The sequence below is a fragment of the Watersipora subatra genome, chromosome 9 (assembly GCF_963576615.1).
Source record: "Watersipora subatra chromosome 9, tzWatSuba1.1, whole genome shotgun sequence".
Classification (NCBI taxonomy): domain Eukaryota; kingdom Metazoa; phylum Bryozoa; class Gymnolaemata; order Cheilostomatida; family Watersiporidae; genus Watersipora; species Watersipora subatra.
In genome coordinates, this window is record NC_088716.1 from 18788457 (window position 1) to 18803659 (window position 15203).

Genomic DNA, 15203 nt, shown 5'->3' on the forward strand with positions numbered 1-15203 from the left:
CAGCTTTCAACGTACAGTAGACGCTCCTATAACGTATACCTCCTATAAAGTAAATTACACATATCTTGAAGGTTGACTTGCAACAAAAATCACATTACAGTTATTTGGTATCAAAAGATTCACCATGTCTTACTCTGTTGTGTTGTAGGTGTCAAATATGTGGAAATGTGATTACCAGCTCTTAAAAGCTCAAAAACGAAAAGCCACCGTAGATTGGAATCTGTTTATTTATCTGACGTAGTCATTCCAGTTTGATTATCGTCTTGTCACATATGTTCTCACGTGAATTGGAAGGCCAATAAAAAGCTTAATGTAAATGTTATCGTAGCACTAGTTTATGAGAAACACTTCGGGTTTTACCCAAAACACCGTAACAAATATAGATGCTCACTACTTTACAGTTTTCTTTTGGCATTATTCAATCGTCAAGTCGTAATCTGATCACGTGACCCAATACTTCGCAAATAATTTTACAGCTCTTTTTGATTATCACAGGTAACCAACAGGATCGTCATGATTATCAGACAATGATATATACTCTTTCGAGCTAAGGTTAAAAAGTTTAACGATTTTTTACGGTAAGTTATAAGATATCAGTGCTAAAAGTGACAGCATTACAATGGCGATAAAACAGATGCGTAAAAACAATAGACATGGTTTTATTGAATGCGTGAAGTATATTTGTGAAAATATTTCGATGAATGAGGTTGCATGAAAGTGTAAACAGAAACCATCCTGTAACAACTCCGTCATATTTGAGCCGTTTTGTAAAGCGAATCCAAACTACGGTGGTCTTTGTGGCTGCGATTAACTGTTCGTTTTATAGCTTTTAAGAGCTTGTAATCACATTCCCACGTCTTTTGCACCTACAACATATCAGAGTAAGACATGGTGAATCTTTTGATACCAAATAACAGTAATGTGAATTTTATTGCAAGTCAACCTTTAAAGAGTTTTTGTAAACTATTTGATTTGTCCCAAAGTTGATTTCTTATAGTCTCGTAGTTAACCTTAAAACATTGTTATTTTAGGTCGTAGGCCTACTTGGGAGAAAAAACGGCACATATGGCATCTCCGTTATGTATACTAGTACACTGCCAATCTAGTGTTTCGTAAAAGGTCGTCAGGTGTGTTGAAGCACAGAGGATAATCACATAATCATTCTGAAATACATAAAGGCTGTTGAATGGTCAGGTGTTCGAGTGTCCATCTATCAATTTAAATATTATGAGAGACACCCACACTTTTGCATTCCATTTGCCACATCCACTATCGTCCATCCATCATTCTTCTCGTACTTGAATTCCTGACAGAAATCTGCATTGCGGCATTTTGCTTTTACGCTAAAAATGTACATATTATCACAGGTGGCAGTCTTGTTTCATTGGCGAGGTGGGCTAATACGGTGGTCAAGTTTTTCACTCTTTGTGGTCTCTCATTTCTTCGTTAACCCTTTGGCCGGATAAAAGCCTCACCAAAACACCCACAAATCGTGTAATTTATTTTTGAAAATTCAATAAAATCGGTATTCTATAAACATATTTGAATTTTCGGTAACTGTTCCCCTTACATATTATTTACATTGTGGTAGCGTCTACTGTATATGAATATGTTCTTAATTATAATATTTTAAGTGGTCTGTTTTAACCTTTTGACCAGATGACAAGTGTATCTTCTGATTTCCTGTGTTGCCTGGCTTCTCAAAATATCCCTTATTCTGTCTCATTCATGTGTTTAAGTGCATCTGCTATACTATTTTCTTCAATAAACTCATTTCCATAATCAACTCCCATCGATATATATATAGGAGAATTATGTATTTTAACAAAATGATTCAAAGGCAAAAGACTCGGTTATTCAATAATCACATTAGACGTAACCTTGTGCTGCAAGCCTTTTCAGAGGCTTGCAGCACAAGGTATATCTCCTTGAAACATTTTACTAGTACAACTAATCACTTGCTTCAATTCATCCATTGCTTCATGGGATTTTATATAATCTTTAGCCCGAGTTTCATAACCGCATATTTGTCAATGTCAGATAGGTTGACACAACCCAGAACAAAGCAGCACATACTATCAACATACTGATTTGTTATTGATATAATCATGTACTGGTTATTCACTACTTGTATGCAACCAAACATATTCTGCAGACTGTTTAAATCACATTAAAAATGGCAGCAATTCAGACAGTGTGTTCTTTAGTCATATACAAGAGGGTTATTATATATAATACTAGCTGTGCTATCTGACGTTGCCTGGGTATTAAAAATCAGGTTATAAACTATGAGAGTTGCCTGTCACTTGCTATTAGCATGGCAAATAGCCTGACAACCTAAGACGAAGCAGCACAGACTGTCAAAATACCGATTTGTTATTGACGTAACCATGTACTGGTTATTCACTACTTGTATGCGACTAAAAATACTCTGCAGGCTGTTTAAACCACATTATAAAAAGGGCAGAAATCCACAAAAAAGTTGCTACTTATATTATTGATTTTTTCAACTTATTAATAATCTTTTGCATTTTATTTTTAAGCAACTGTGTATATACTGTAAGTAGCTGTGTTGAGGTGATGAGGTTATAAGTGTAACTATGACTACGTAGGAATACATCACCTGTATAGAAATTAACAAATTGTAAAGGAAACAGCGGCTCCCTTTACTGTCCACAAGATCGTCAAGCAACAACGCAACAATGCACCAAGTGTTAGCCAAACTTCTCCAATTAGGGACATCAGCGTTCCTAATTACTCTTCAGCAGTGGGATGGCCAGTCATAATAGGGTCGACGTTGCTGGCCTCCCACTATAGACCGCTGTAGGTCTGTTCCTGATTGATCGATAGAGGACAGAGCGCCAACCAGGTGTGACTCGACATGAGTTTCTCCGTCATTAGAGAGTTGCTTACAATAGCAGCCTGGCCAAAACGCTCTCCATCCCTGCCGTTGTGTTAGGGCAACACCAACATCCAATCCGCCCATCTCACCAATGACTCTAAGAGGTTATTACAAAGGGTAGTAAAATCAGCTAGGAAACTTAGCGGCGTTTCAGAGTTGCAGTCTGTCCAACCGCTATATGACTGCCGCCTAGCCATAAAAAGCTCAAACCAGATCAGAAGCCGCACTAATCTTTGTTTTGCCAAAACTATCCTCAGAACGCCTGTCTACAATAAAATTTAGAGTGAACCTATGCAAACATCGTTTTAGATCTATGTGTATAGCCTATCATATCTTAATCACATTTTTACCAAGTAATATGATTTTTATGGTTTCACGTTTTTATTTTTATTTATGTATTTTTAGTCAGCATCAGTTTTTATGAGCATATATACAAAAAATTTTATTTCTTTTACTGAGACAAATACACACACACTTTAAACTATTGGTCAGATGGTCGAGAGCTTTGCCAAGGGACATCAAGTGCTCTTTGGCCCGGCCTCGAGGGTTGGGCCAGCGAGGGACTCGCGGGCTTGGCTGCCTCTTTTGGGACATTGCGCTTTCATTATTCCTTCTGTTCACTTTGCAGCTGCATTCAGAGCTCTTTTAGCTAGGTCCCGTGTTCTTGATTAAACTCTGGGTCCTCAGGCCTATGTTTCAGTGACTCCCGCTCAGCCCTTATTTCTGTTGGGGTCTCTTTTTACTTGGTCCTAGCCAGTATTACCTTCTCTTGTACCACTTGCACGTCGCCAGGTAACAATTGCCAATGTTTGTCCGTACAAAGGGGTCGACTGTCTGAAATTATCACAAGCTTCTCAAGCTTCATAACACACCGGTGAGCCATGAAGAAAGGCGTTTCAAGAATGGCTTTCTCATTGATGGGGCTCAACCTAACGACCTCTTTGCTTTTCACCTCCCGGAGTCGTATAGGCAGGCGTACAACTCCATAAAATTGCAACCGGGTCATCAGGCGTCTCTCCGTCCATTTTTCCAAAGCCAGGGTGAGATTCTAGAATAAAAGATGCTTTTCAGCTAGACTCCAACTCGTGACATTCAGGCTGAGAGAGCGACATTCCAACACCTGCTCCAATTGACTTCATTTAAATATTTCTGAATAGTTGTGCAGCCACTTCTTCTCTTTACTCTATTTGTACATGTGATGCTAAGGAACTAAGAAAAATACTCCTATAGGTTATGTTGCCTCCTACGCATCAAAAGAGAGAAAACGATATTTTGAAGAGTGACTATGGGATTCATGTTAATCAAATTGCTTTGCAAACCTTTCACCTACTTTCCACCTTAGATTGTATTAAAGTTTCTTATGCAGTACAAAGGAAAAGTTCTTACATAAATTATTTTCGTTCAGTGAAGCCTATGTTATAGGAGTCTCTACTGTATATATCTTTCCAAATTAGGGTGGATCAATCATGCAGTGTTGTTTATTTTTGCAACCATATTTACTGATAATATGATATAGTTTAGCGTATTCTATGACTTGATAGATAATCTGGCAATTTACAGACGACTTTTATGACTTAACACTAAGCATTACAACTAACAAATTGATATGCATTGATAAGGAAGATTAAAGTATCGTTGGAAGTTAGAGTTGTCTCTCTACGCTTTGCGTCAACTTTTGTTTCATCACCCAACAAAGCAAAGTCAACTGTTATCAATCGTTTAATGTGTATAAAGAAAACCGCACAGAGCTGTCCTAGAAGTTGATCGTATAAAAACCATTTGGTTTTTGCAAACTACTAGTGTGCTGGTAGTCCCAAGCGCTGCGTGGAATCATCATGAGTAATAACTATGTGCATAAGTATTCTACATTGGTGCAAGGTGATCAAGTGGTGCAGTCGACAGATTGCTTGACTGCATTAGGGATATTTAGGTTCAAGTCCTGCATGGCGCAATCTTTTTTCTGAACGCTTTCACCGTGTCTTCAGACAATTGAAAAAATGGACAGACACGGCTCTTATTATAGCACAGGTTGTGGCAGCAAGCAATACCAGTATTTTCTAATTAGTCTTCAAATAATAAACTAAATAAAAGTCATCAGTATTTGTCACCAATATATGCCCTGGTGCAGTTGAGTATTTTCGCATAGCTAATCTTTTGGACTCTTTTGACAAACAAAGCTAGCTTTTTACGAATTTCAAAAAATGGCACACTAAGTTGTACATTTGAAGCTCTTCAGCCTATTCGTTTTACTTCAGAGTTATCTCATCCTACACTAAAGGAACACAACCCTCATGTTTTACAATATTAATAAAGGAAGAACAGCAGAGTGAAAGTAGAATCCAACAAGTAGAGACAAAAAGACTTGACAAAATCAGGGTTGAATATGAGATTATGTCTGAACATTTCTTTATAATCTAGAGTAATTTTATTACTTGATTACCAACGCACAAGTTAGATGAACATTTAATTAATAGCAAATACTATTTACATACTTTAGCTTAAATAATATTGCTGTGTGTTTTCTATCATGTACTTTGGCTAATACTCAAGTAGCACAAAGTAATAGAAAGAATTTTCACATTCTTAGTACGTTTCAAAGAACCAGCAAATCATACAATTTTTAGGTATGAGTATCTTGGAGTTGTATGCTCCACATATGCTGTTTAGTCAGACAATACAGCATTGGGATCTAAAGATTTTGTCAAAATTAGCTGTTTTACGAGTTTCTGTTTAATTTTATATATTCTTTAAATGATGAAAGTAAGTACAAAAATAGTTCTAGTTTGGGACATTGAGCTTTAAAAAAAGGGTTTGTACATATTTAATTATCGAAAAAGTTATCAGAAACGTTTTATGAACAATTCCAATTTATACTAGTGACTTTCGTGTATATGTTATTAGTGGGAGTGCCTTTGGCCAAATACATATATAAATAGCTGTATGTGTGAAGCTCTGCTGTCATCAGCCTTCTAAAGCTCATCTTGTATACAACTAGCGTGTACTGGAAAACATTAAAATTGTGGTGTCATTAATACTCTGGGTGTCATTATTGCACTTGAGATCACTGGTACACTGGCAGCATTAGGTGCTACTATTACACTAGTAGCCACTATTCCACAGTGTCACTATTACACTGGATGTCACAGATACAATCGGATTCATTAGTGCACTTTATGTCATACCTATTATATGTACTAGGTGTTACTAATACACCTGTCATCACTATAGCACACTGAAATTGTTAGTACCCTTGGTGTCTCCAGTACATTAGGTACCACTAGTAAACTGAGTGTTACCATTACACGAGAAGTACATAGTGCACTAGAAGTCTCTAAAATAATCGGTGTAATCTATGTACTGAATCTATCTATTTTTCAATGTCAAAGTCATGCAGCAAAAGCTGTTGAGAGAAATTGGGGAAAATCAATTTTCTGCTGCACTAGGCTGTTTTGGCTCACAAGGTGCGTGGTCAACTTTATCTCAGCAGCTAGTTTTAATCACATTTTCTAAAATTCAATCTTTCCTACTTTGTTTGTTATGAAGTCCTGTGCAAATTATTGCTCCAATCGATGTAAAGCTGTTTGATGGACCGCAACGATTAGCTGCTATGACATCATTTTACAATGAGCGCCCAACTTCATCGTTGCTAACGACGATGAGATGGACTTTCAACTTGTTGAACTTCAACACCGAGTAACTCATCCGTTAGCATCTTGATCGGCTGTTTTGTAGCATCGGTTCCAATTTCAATAATTGTGAATCAACAATTGTGAAGGTCAATGTCATTCGGCAAGCATAGTAGAGAACTAGGCTCGTGGTGTATGCTAGAAGATCTATGCTAATGTAACAAAAGAGCTCTCGATATCAGGAATGCAAATTCCTAATTTATATTGATTGTTGGTTAGCGGTCACTGACAGTTAGTCGCCCCTAGTGTGCACACCTTATTATTAGTGATGACGTCAAAACAGCTAATCATTTCGGTCCATCACACAGCTAAACCAATCATATACAGCCCCCCATGAGGGGGGATGTATATCATTGGTTAAACCTTGATTTGAATGAAAGCGATATTCTGCACAGGCCTTTAGTAATTCTATTGATTTGACTGCTATAAAACTAGTTTTTAGTTTCATTGTCTGTTTGAATACATACTCTAGTGTGATTGGCAAGCTGCGGCTCATATCTTTGGCCTTCGCTTGTTTAGCTGTTGGGATTGTAACTAAGGATAGTCGAACACTTACAGCTTGTGAAAGCAGCTGTTCTAATATCTGGAAGAGACCTGGCAGATATCTTCTTATGGTATGATCTGATAGTATATCTCTGTTCATAACTTGAACTGGTTTGATGAGTTACAATAACAATTTAGTAAGTAACTCTCTACTATAATTTATTAAACAGCTCAGAATAACTTACTAAGTGCTGGGCTGTTACTTATTTCAAATCTCATTTGTGTAGATTCTCTGATGAACTCTCACCATCTCATTGTTGTATCAATAAATAGACTTACATGAAGAAGGCGACGAAGACATTCCGTCTTTCGTTAGACTTCCTTATATACTCTCCATACTGCCTTATATTACCTAATCTACTAGCTTTAGCAATTAGCTTTATTCACTAGCTTTATCTAGCTTTATTAACTCGCTGTAATTGTCAAGACCACCTGTACCGTTTGCGAGCCAAGACCACCTGTGAGCTCAGAGGCCAATATAGTCAGAGCCTAACAAATCCCATAATACAACACTCATATCTGTGGTTAACATAGTTTACAAACTCACATATGTAAGCGTACATTTGTGATCATCACATGTTTTGCTGGTCTAGCCTTAGTCTGTAAAGTTTTCAAGAATATCAGTATTAGGTGTTAGGACTAGTTTAATTACTGATTGGTCTGTAGGGAACTTCAATACTCTACTGTTTTTATAGCCTAAAGCTGCTTGCTTTACCTTTCAATGCTGCCTATTTAATACTTTATTACGTTGTTTACTACTTAATAACTGGTTGTCACAGTTTTCTTCCCATCATATGTGTTACAATATGTTACATATGTTATATATGTTACATATGTTATATATGTTACAATATGTTATATATGTTACAATATATTATATATGTTACAATATGTTATATATGTTATATATATTTTAATATGTTACAATATGTTACATATGTATCAATATGTTACAGGTGTTACAATATGTTCCATGTGTTATATATGTTACAATATGTTACAATGTGTTACATATGTTTCAATATGTTACAATATGTTATATATGTTACAATATGTTATATATGTTTCAATATGTTACAATATGTTACATATGTTTCAATATGTTACAGGTGTTACAATATGTTCCATGTGTTATATATGTTACAATATGTTACAATGTGTTACATATATTACAATATGTTACAATATGTTATATATGTTACAATATGTTATATATGTTTCCATATGCTACAATATGTTATATATGTTACTATATGTTTCAATATGTTACAATATGTTACATATGTTTTCAGTATATGTTTTCAGTTCCAAGGTTGGCATCGTATGGCGAAAAAATCGTATGTCCGGGTATAGAAACCATTGTAATTATACAGTGCAAAAAAATGGAAAAAATTGTCCAAAATTTTATAAAAATGTTGTCCGTAATGAAAATTAGTACCAAAATAGTATGTTAACTTTAGTAACTATAGTTACGTACAATAGCTGCATTGTATTTATTGCATCTATTGATTTTAATCTGCAATACTGTAAAATGCAACATCATAATGTGTGTACGAAATTCAGTATGCATGGTAGGGAGTTCTCACCTTCAATACATATGTACAACATAAGCTTTTAATTCAATTCAAATAAGTTCAGCTCACTAAACACACATTTAAATCTAAAGAAAGCTGAGTTTTTGTATGTATTTTTAACTATTTCACTAAGTTTCAACTTTTCATCACTAAAATCTTATCGCCGCTCAGCTTGTCCTTGCCTTCCTTCTTCTCCCTGTGATGTTTGTACTGCTCGCCGAGTCCATTGATATATTGAATGATATATTCAATGATATTGAATTAAATATATATTTACATGTAGTTATATAAATATGCTGAGTAAAAGTTTATAGTAAATAAGCGTATCACGTTAGAAATAAATATTCGCTCTGTTTTGAGTAATTCTCACAAACTTTCCCACGCGGAATACTGACCTGAGAGAAATTGGTCATCGTGTCTCTTCAAAACGTTGTGAAAATGTTTTCGGCGAATACCTTTTTCGGCGTCTTCGTTATTTCGACATGTGTTATGAGCACACCGACTGCCAAATTGTAACTCGGGTGAAACTTTTGTCGATATCATATGGTGAAATAAATATTGTATGGCGAGGTGAAGAGTTCACCGTGTTCAACATCGTAAAGCGAAAAAATCGTATATCAGTGTAATCGTATCTCGAGGGTGCACTGTATTGTGAAACAAATTTTTGATCAACTTAATGTTGTTTTGATGGTTAGTTGTTTTTTATAGGTATTGATAAAGTTCATGATAACTCATTGTATGTATAATAAGAGCAGACAACTCTACATAAATCAACCAACTTCACACAACCCACTGCGGATCTCTAGTGTTCATTTTACAGTTTTGATCCCCACCTGATATACCTAAATTACTTACTGTTACCTCCTCCACAACACAGAGTAGTTATACAGCTGCTGGTAGCATATATGATTATCTTTTACAGGTGGCTATGATTTACCATTTGGGAATATCCCTCATTCCTCTAGATCTCCAGACCTTACTCCAACTGTTGACCTCCCTTCCACATCTAGCTTTCAGTCTACCAGTACTAATACAGCTGACTTTTTGGCGGGGGATGACTTTTTCATCATGAATGCGAGCTTTCCTGGTAAATCATTTACATATGCGTATATTGAAAGGTTTTCGGTAGGAGATGGTCTTACCTATAAATTGGATTGTAACACAGAGAAAGTGATATGTACTAGGGCTGGGCTGGTATGGAATTATCCGCTCATACCGAACTGAAGGATTCTTGGTATCCTGAAAAACTCACCATTTTTGGCATTGCTACTTTAACCGTTGGTAGTTCTGCATTTCGGTACTTATCTGCTTTTACCTTCGGTAAAAGGTATTTTAAGCAGTCTATCAACTTTAAAGTTATCCATCTTAAAATAAAGATTCCGTGCCGAAGATGATTCGATCTCAGACCCTGTCTTTCACCAGTCCAATGTCCTACCCACTAGACTAACAGAAATTGTATGTCTAACATGCCAATAAAGTCATTATATGAGAGCAAATATCCAACGGCTTTGCTATTGCTTTGCATAACATTACGAGAAGCTTTTCGCTCACATTATTAAACGTACTGGCTAATAGAGCAGGCTAATAGCTAGCAACTCTCACTACTTCTTAACGTTTATAAGACAATTTACTCATGATACGTAGATTGATAGTTAGAATGGCACATGTTGTTATATGTTAAATACAAATCAATTTTCTGTCCAAAGGCTTTCTATTACCCGAGCAACGCCGGGTAGACATTAATTCAACGCACCATTGTGATTTACCATTCTCATTTCTCAATCCAAGTTTTGTTTAATATTTTGCTATGCCACCATCTCACCGACAGAAGCAAAGGTGATTCTTTGAGACAGGAAAACCTTATACCGACCGTCAATACCGACAATACCAACCATCTCATACTGAAATAGGATACCGAAACCCACAAAACCGAGGATACCGATACCGATCAAAAACCAGATGGATATCCTATCCGACACTCAACTCCAAGCCGGCCCATACATCTGTTTGAATTCTCCTTTATTGTTGTCTCTGTTTTCCTTCACAATAATTAAACTTGCTAGCCTGTGGACCTTTAGCTAAACAGTTTAGTAGTTGAACTAGACACTAGACATGTCAAGTATTGCTGTATGTATTTAGACTGTAGACTCTCTGTCAACCCCTGGGTAGATAGATACACATAGTAAGTTTCAGCTTGTAATGACTGTAGGTTATATATTTTCATGCCATGCCAAGGTTTGCTTAGCTTTAAATTGATCACTAAAATTATAGTTTTTGTGCATTTTAACGTTTGCTAATGCTGATAATCTTTAATCTGTTTTAATCTTTAATCTTCGTTTTCACTAGTATTAGATATTTCTGTACAATCTCTGCAGCTCTTCATTTTTTACGGCTCAGAGTTGTTAGACAATAATGAGATGAATATATTGTTTTTATACTGCTTGTGAGTAAATGGAGCTACTGCTGTGTTGGTATTTACAGGTTATGTCTCTGGAAGACATGATGCTCACGGTTCCTTCTTTATAAGAGCCATTGTGGAAGCTTTTTACAAACACAGTTGTCATCGAGATGTAAAGAGGCTGTTTGAGGAGCAGGTACTACCTAATAATAGCTATAATACTGACAATAACTCTCGTTATTCATTTTTCACCTCTTACTAAACAGTATCTTAGTAAATATTGTTATACTTTGAGGTGTTTCTCTCAGCTTCTTAGATACTACAGATTTGTAAAGTAGGTTTTATTATTTGATAAACCATAAGAACACTCTGCTTACTTCGTACTTCAGGAGATGACTAACTCTAGTTTAGACTTCCATTTATGGTGACACATCCCTATTACTTATCTAATTATATAAAATCACGCGTTGGTATTTTGTCTGTTCGTCACTCGTATGTCCAGATAATAGCGATTGGTTAAAAAGCAAGCATGCTAGCACGCTTTGAGTCCCAAGTGCCAAGAGAGATCATATATCCGATTATATGCACAATTCCAAGCCTTAGTTTCCAAGCCATCTTCTCCTTATCCCAGCCTCACTTCCAAGGCCTATTGCAAGGCTTAGTTGTAGTATGCTTGGCTTCACATCTGTGCATGCGAATGTACGAGTTCAGTTCCTGTTACTTGCAATATTTTTTTCGTAACGCTGGCTTCTGACGAACTGACACGGCTTTTAATATAGTCAATATTAGACTAGCCTAAGCTACTAGCTTATGTTACTAAAAGTCATTGAGTAAAGAAACTTAACCAGTGGCAATTACATTACCTGCCACTGTCTATTATCTGTTTTAAATCTTGAACAAAGTGCAGCATAAGAAGTAAGAAATGTTTTTAAAAAATGCCACTGTCTATAATTATCTGTTTTAAATTTTGAAGAATAAGAAATGTTTTTCAACAATCTGTTTTAGTTATGCCTCGGGCTTTCAATTATTTGAGTTACGCATTGGCCGAACACACAGAAATAAACAAACACTTTTATTTAAAAGTTAGAATGTTGTTTATGTTAAAGAAAATAAATCTGTGCAAAAATATTTTTATTACTCAAGCAATGCCGGGCATTCACCTAGTATTACTTATGACGATCTCTCCCTACTACTACCTCGACTACCATATCTATCATGGCTGCTGTTAAGGTTACCACCTTGCTTATTTCAGCTACCTCACCCTTCGTATCTCACTGCTCTATTCTTGTCCCTACAGTCACAGGTTGCGTGGACTCTTCTTACAAGAAAAATACTTAATGATGGGACAACTCCGCATTTCATGACCACTACCCTTGAAATTTTAGCAGCCTCTCTCTCCATTACTTTCTCTACCTCCTATTGTCTCTGTCTTCACTATACTCTCAACTCCTTGCTCCACACCTACTAACATATTGTCTTTATTCTTCCTACTGTCCCTGTCCATACTATACTCTCAACTCCTTGTCCCATACCTACTAACATCATGATCTACACTGACGATCTACACTGTTATCTTCATAATACTTTCTACTATCTCTAGGATTACCCCAACAAGAATACATACCTCCCAAATCATGTCGCCCATCACCACCCCTTGGGTACTATGCCTGACTGCTTTTCTTTGACTCCCTGCTTAATCTCACTTTTTAAGTCACCACCTCTAATCTCCACTCTCAAGAACCTGTCTGAGTTATTCACCACCTTTTGAGTCCTCAATACCTCATTCAACATATTCCATGTCAAATTAGCATTCTTCATCTAGTCTCTACTCATCTTTCTCTCTCTCAGCCCATTGACTGCCACTATTAAGGGAAACCTTAATCTATCAGCATTATTAGCTACCCCGGCATATCTGCCCAAACTCTCAACTCGGTGTAAGAGCTCTATCAGTTCCACCACATGCATGTCCAACCATCAGGAACGTATGCCCCTTCACAAACATGCTCGGCTGTCTACCATAGTACTTCTGCAACTGAAGCAGGGCTTTTATTGGGTACACTAAAGTAAGCTTCACTTTGTAGATAGCAAAGAAGGTAAGAGCAAAAAGCATAGAGGTTAACAACAGATATCCAAGAGTAAGCAGACAGCAGCCCACCCTGATGTGTTGGCCAACTGATGGTAAAAAGCTCTACCTATTTCCTGGCTACACTCCTCCGCCAACTGAAAGACAATAGAACACTTTTCTGATTGGCTATCTTATCACAAGCTTTTGCACAGGAATTATTGTATATAGTAGACAGCTTTCAACGTACAGTAGACGCTCCTATAACGTATACCTCCTATAAAGTAAATTACACATATCTTGAAGGTTGACTTGCAACAAAATTCACATTACAGTTATTTGGTATCAAAAGATTCACCATGTCTTACTCTGTTGTGTTGTAGGTGTCAAATACGTCGAAATGTGATTACCAGCTCTTAAAAGCTCAAAAACGAAAAGCCACCGTAGATTGGAATCTGTTTATTTATCTGACATAGTCATTCCAGTTTGGTTATCGTCATATCACATATGTTCTCACGTGAATTGAAAGGCCAATAAAAAGCTTAATGTAAATCTTATCGTAGCACTAGTTTATGAGAAACACTTCGGGTTTTACCGAAGACCCCGTATCAAATATAGATGCTCACTACTTTACAGTTTTCTTTTGGCATTATTCAATCGTCAAGTCGTAATCTGATCACGTGACCCAATACTTCGCAAATAATTTTTACAGCTCTTTTCGATTATCACAGGTAACCAACAGGCTCGTCATGATTATCAGACAATGATATATACTCCTTCGAGCTAAGGTTAAAAAGATTAACGATTTTTTACGGTAAGTTATAAGATATCAGTGCTAAAAGTGACAGCATTACAATGGCGATAAAACAGATGCGTAAAAACAATAGACATGGTTTTATTGAATCCGTGAAGTATATTTGTGAAAATATTTCGATGAATGAGGTTGCATGAAAGTGTAAACAGAAACCATCCTGTAACAACTCCGTCATATTTGAGCTGTTTTGGAAAGCGAATCCAAACTACGGCGGTCTTCGTGGCTGCGATTAACTGTTCGTTTTATAGCTTTTAAGAGCTTGTAATCACATTCCCACGTCTTTTGCACCTACAACATATCAGAGTAAGACATGGTGAATCTTTTGATACCAAATAACAGTAATGTGAATTTTATTGCAAGTCAACCTTTAAAGAGTTTTTGTAAACTATTTGATTTGTCCCAAAGCTGATTTCTTATAGTCTCGTAGTTAACCTTGAAACATTGTTATTTCAGGCCGTAGGCTTACTTGGGAGAGAAAACGGCACATTTGGGCATCTCCGTTATGTATACTAGTACACTGCCAATCTAGTGTTTCGTAAAAGGTCGTCAGGTGTGTTGAAGCGCAGAGAATAATTGCATAATCATTCTGAAATACATAAAGGCTGTTGAATGGTCAGGTGTTCGAGGGTCAATCTATCAATTTAAATATTATGAGAGACACCCCCACTTTTGCATTCCATTTGACACATCCACTATCGTCCATCCATCATTCTTCTTGTACTTGAATTCCTGACAGAAATATGCATTGCGCCATTTGGCTTTTACGCTAAAAATGTACATATTATCACAGGTGGCAGTCTTGTTTCATTGGCGAGGTGGGCTAATACGATGGTCAAGTTTTTCACTCTTTGTGGTCTCTCATTTTTTCGTTAACCCTTTGGCCGGATAAAAGCCTCGCCAAAACAACCGCAAATCGTGTAATTTATTTTTGAAAATTCAATAAAATCGGTATTCTATGAACATACTTGAATTTTCAGTAACTGTTCCCCTTACATATTATTTACGTTGTGGTAGCGTCTGCTGTATATGAATATGTTCTTAATTATAATATTTTGAGTAGTCTGTTTTAACCTTTTGACCAGATGACAAGTGTATCTTCTGATTTTCTGTGTTGCCTGTTTTCTCAAAATATCCCTTATTTTGTCTCATTGAGACCTGTTTAAGAGCATCTGTTATACTATTTTCTTCAATAAACTCGTTTCCATAATCAACTCCCATCGATAT

General features: G+C 36.4%; 1 protein-coding gene across 3 annotated transcripts in view; it reads left to right on the forward strand.

The window, feature by feature from the left end:
- Window positions 1-14367, forward strand: part of LOC137404472 (target of rapamycin complex 2 subunit MAPKAP1-like) — a 181017-nt gene extending 166650 nt beyond the window's left edge. For all 3 annotated transcript variants that reach the window (XM_068090683.1, XM_068090688.1, XM_068090690.1), the window contains one exon: window positions 13185-14367. The gene's annotated coding sequence lies outside the window, so the exon portion shown is untranslated. The remainder of the gene's footprint in view (window positions 1-13184) is intronic.
- Window positions 14368-15203: the final 836 nt, after the last annotated feature.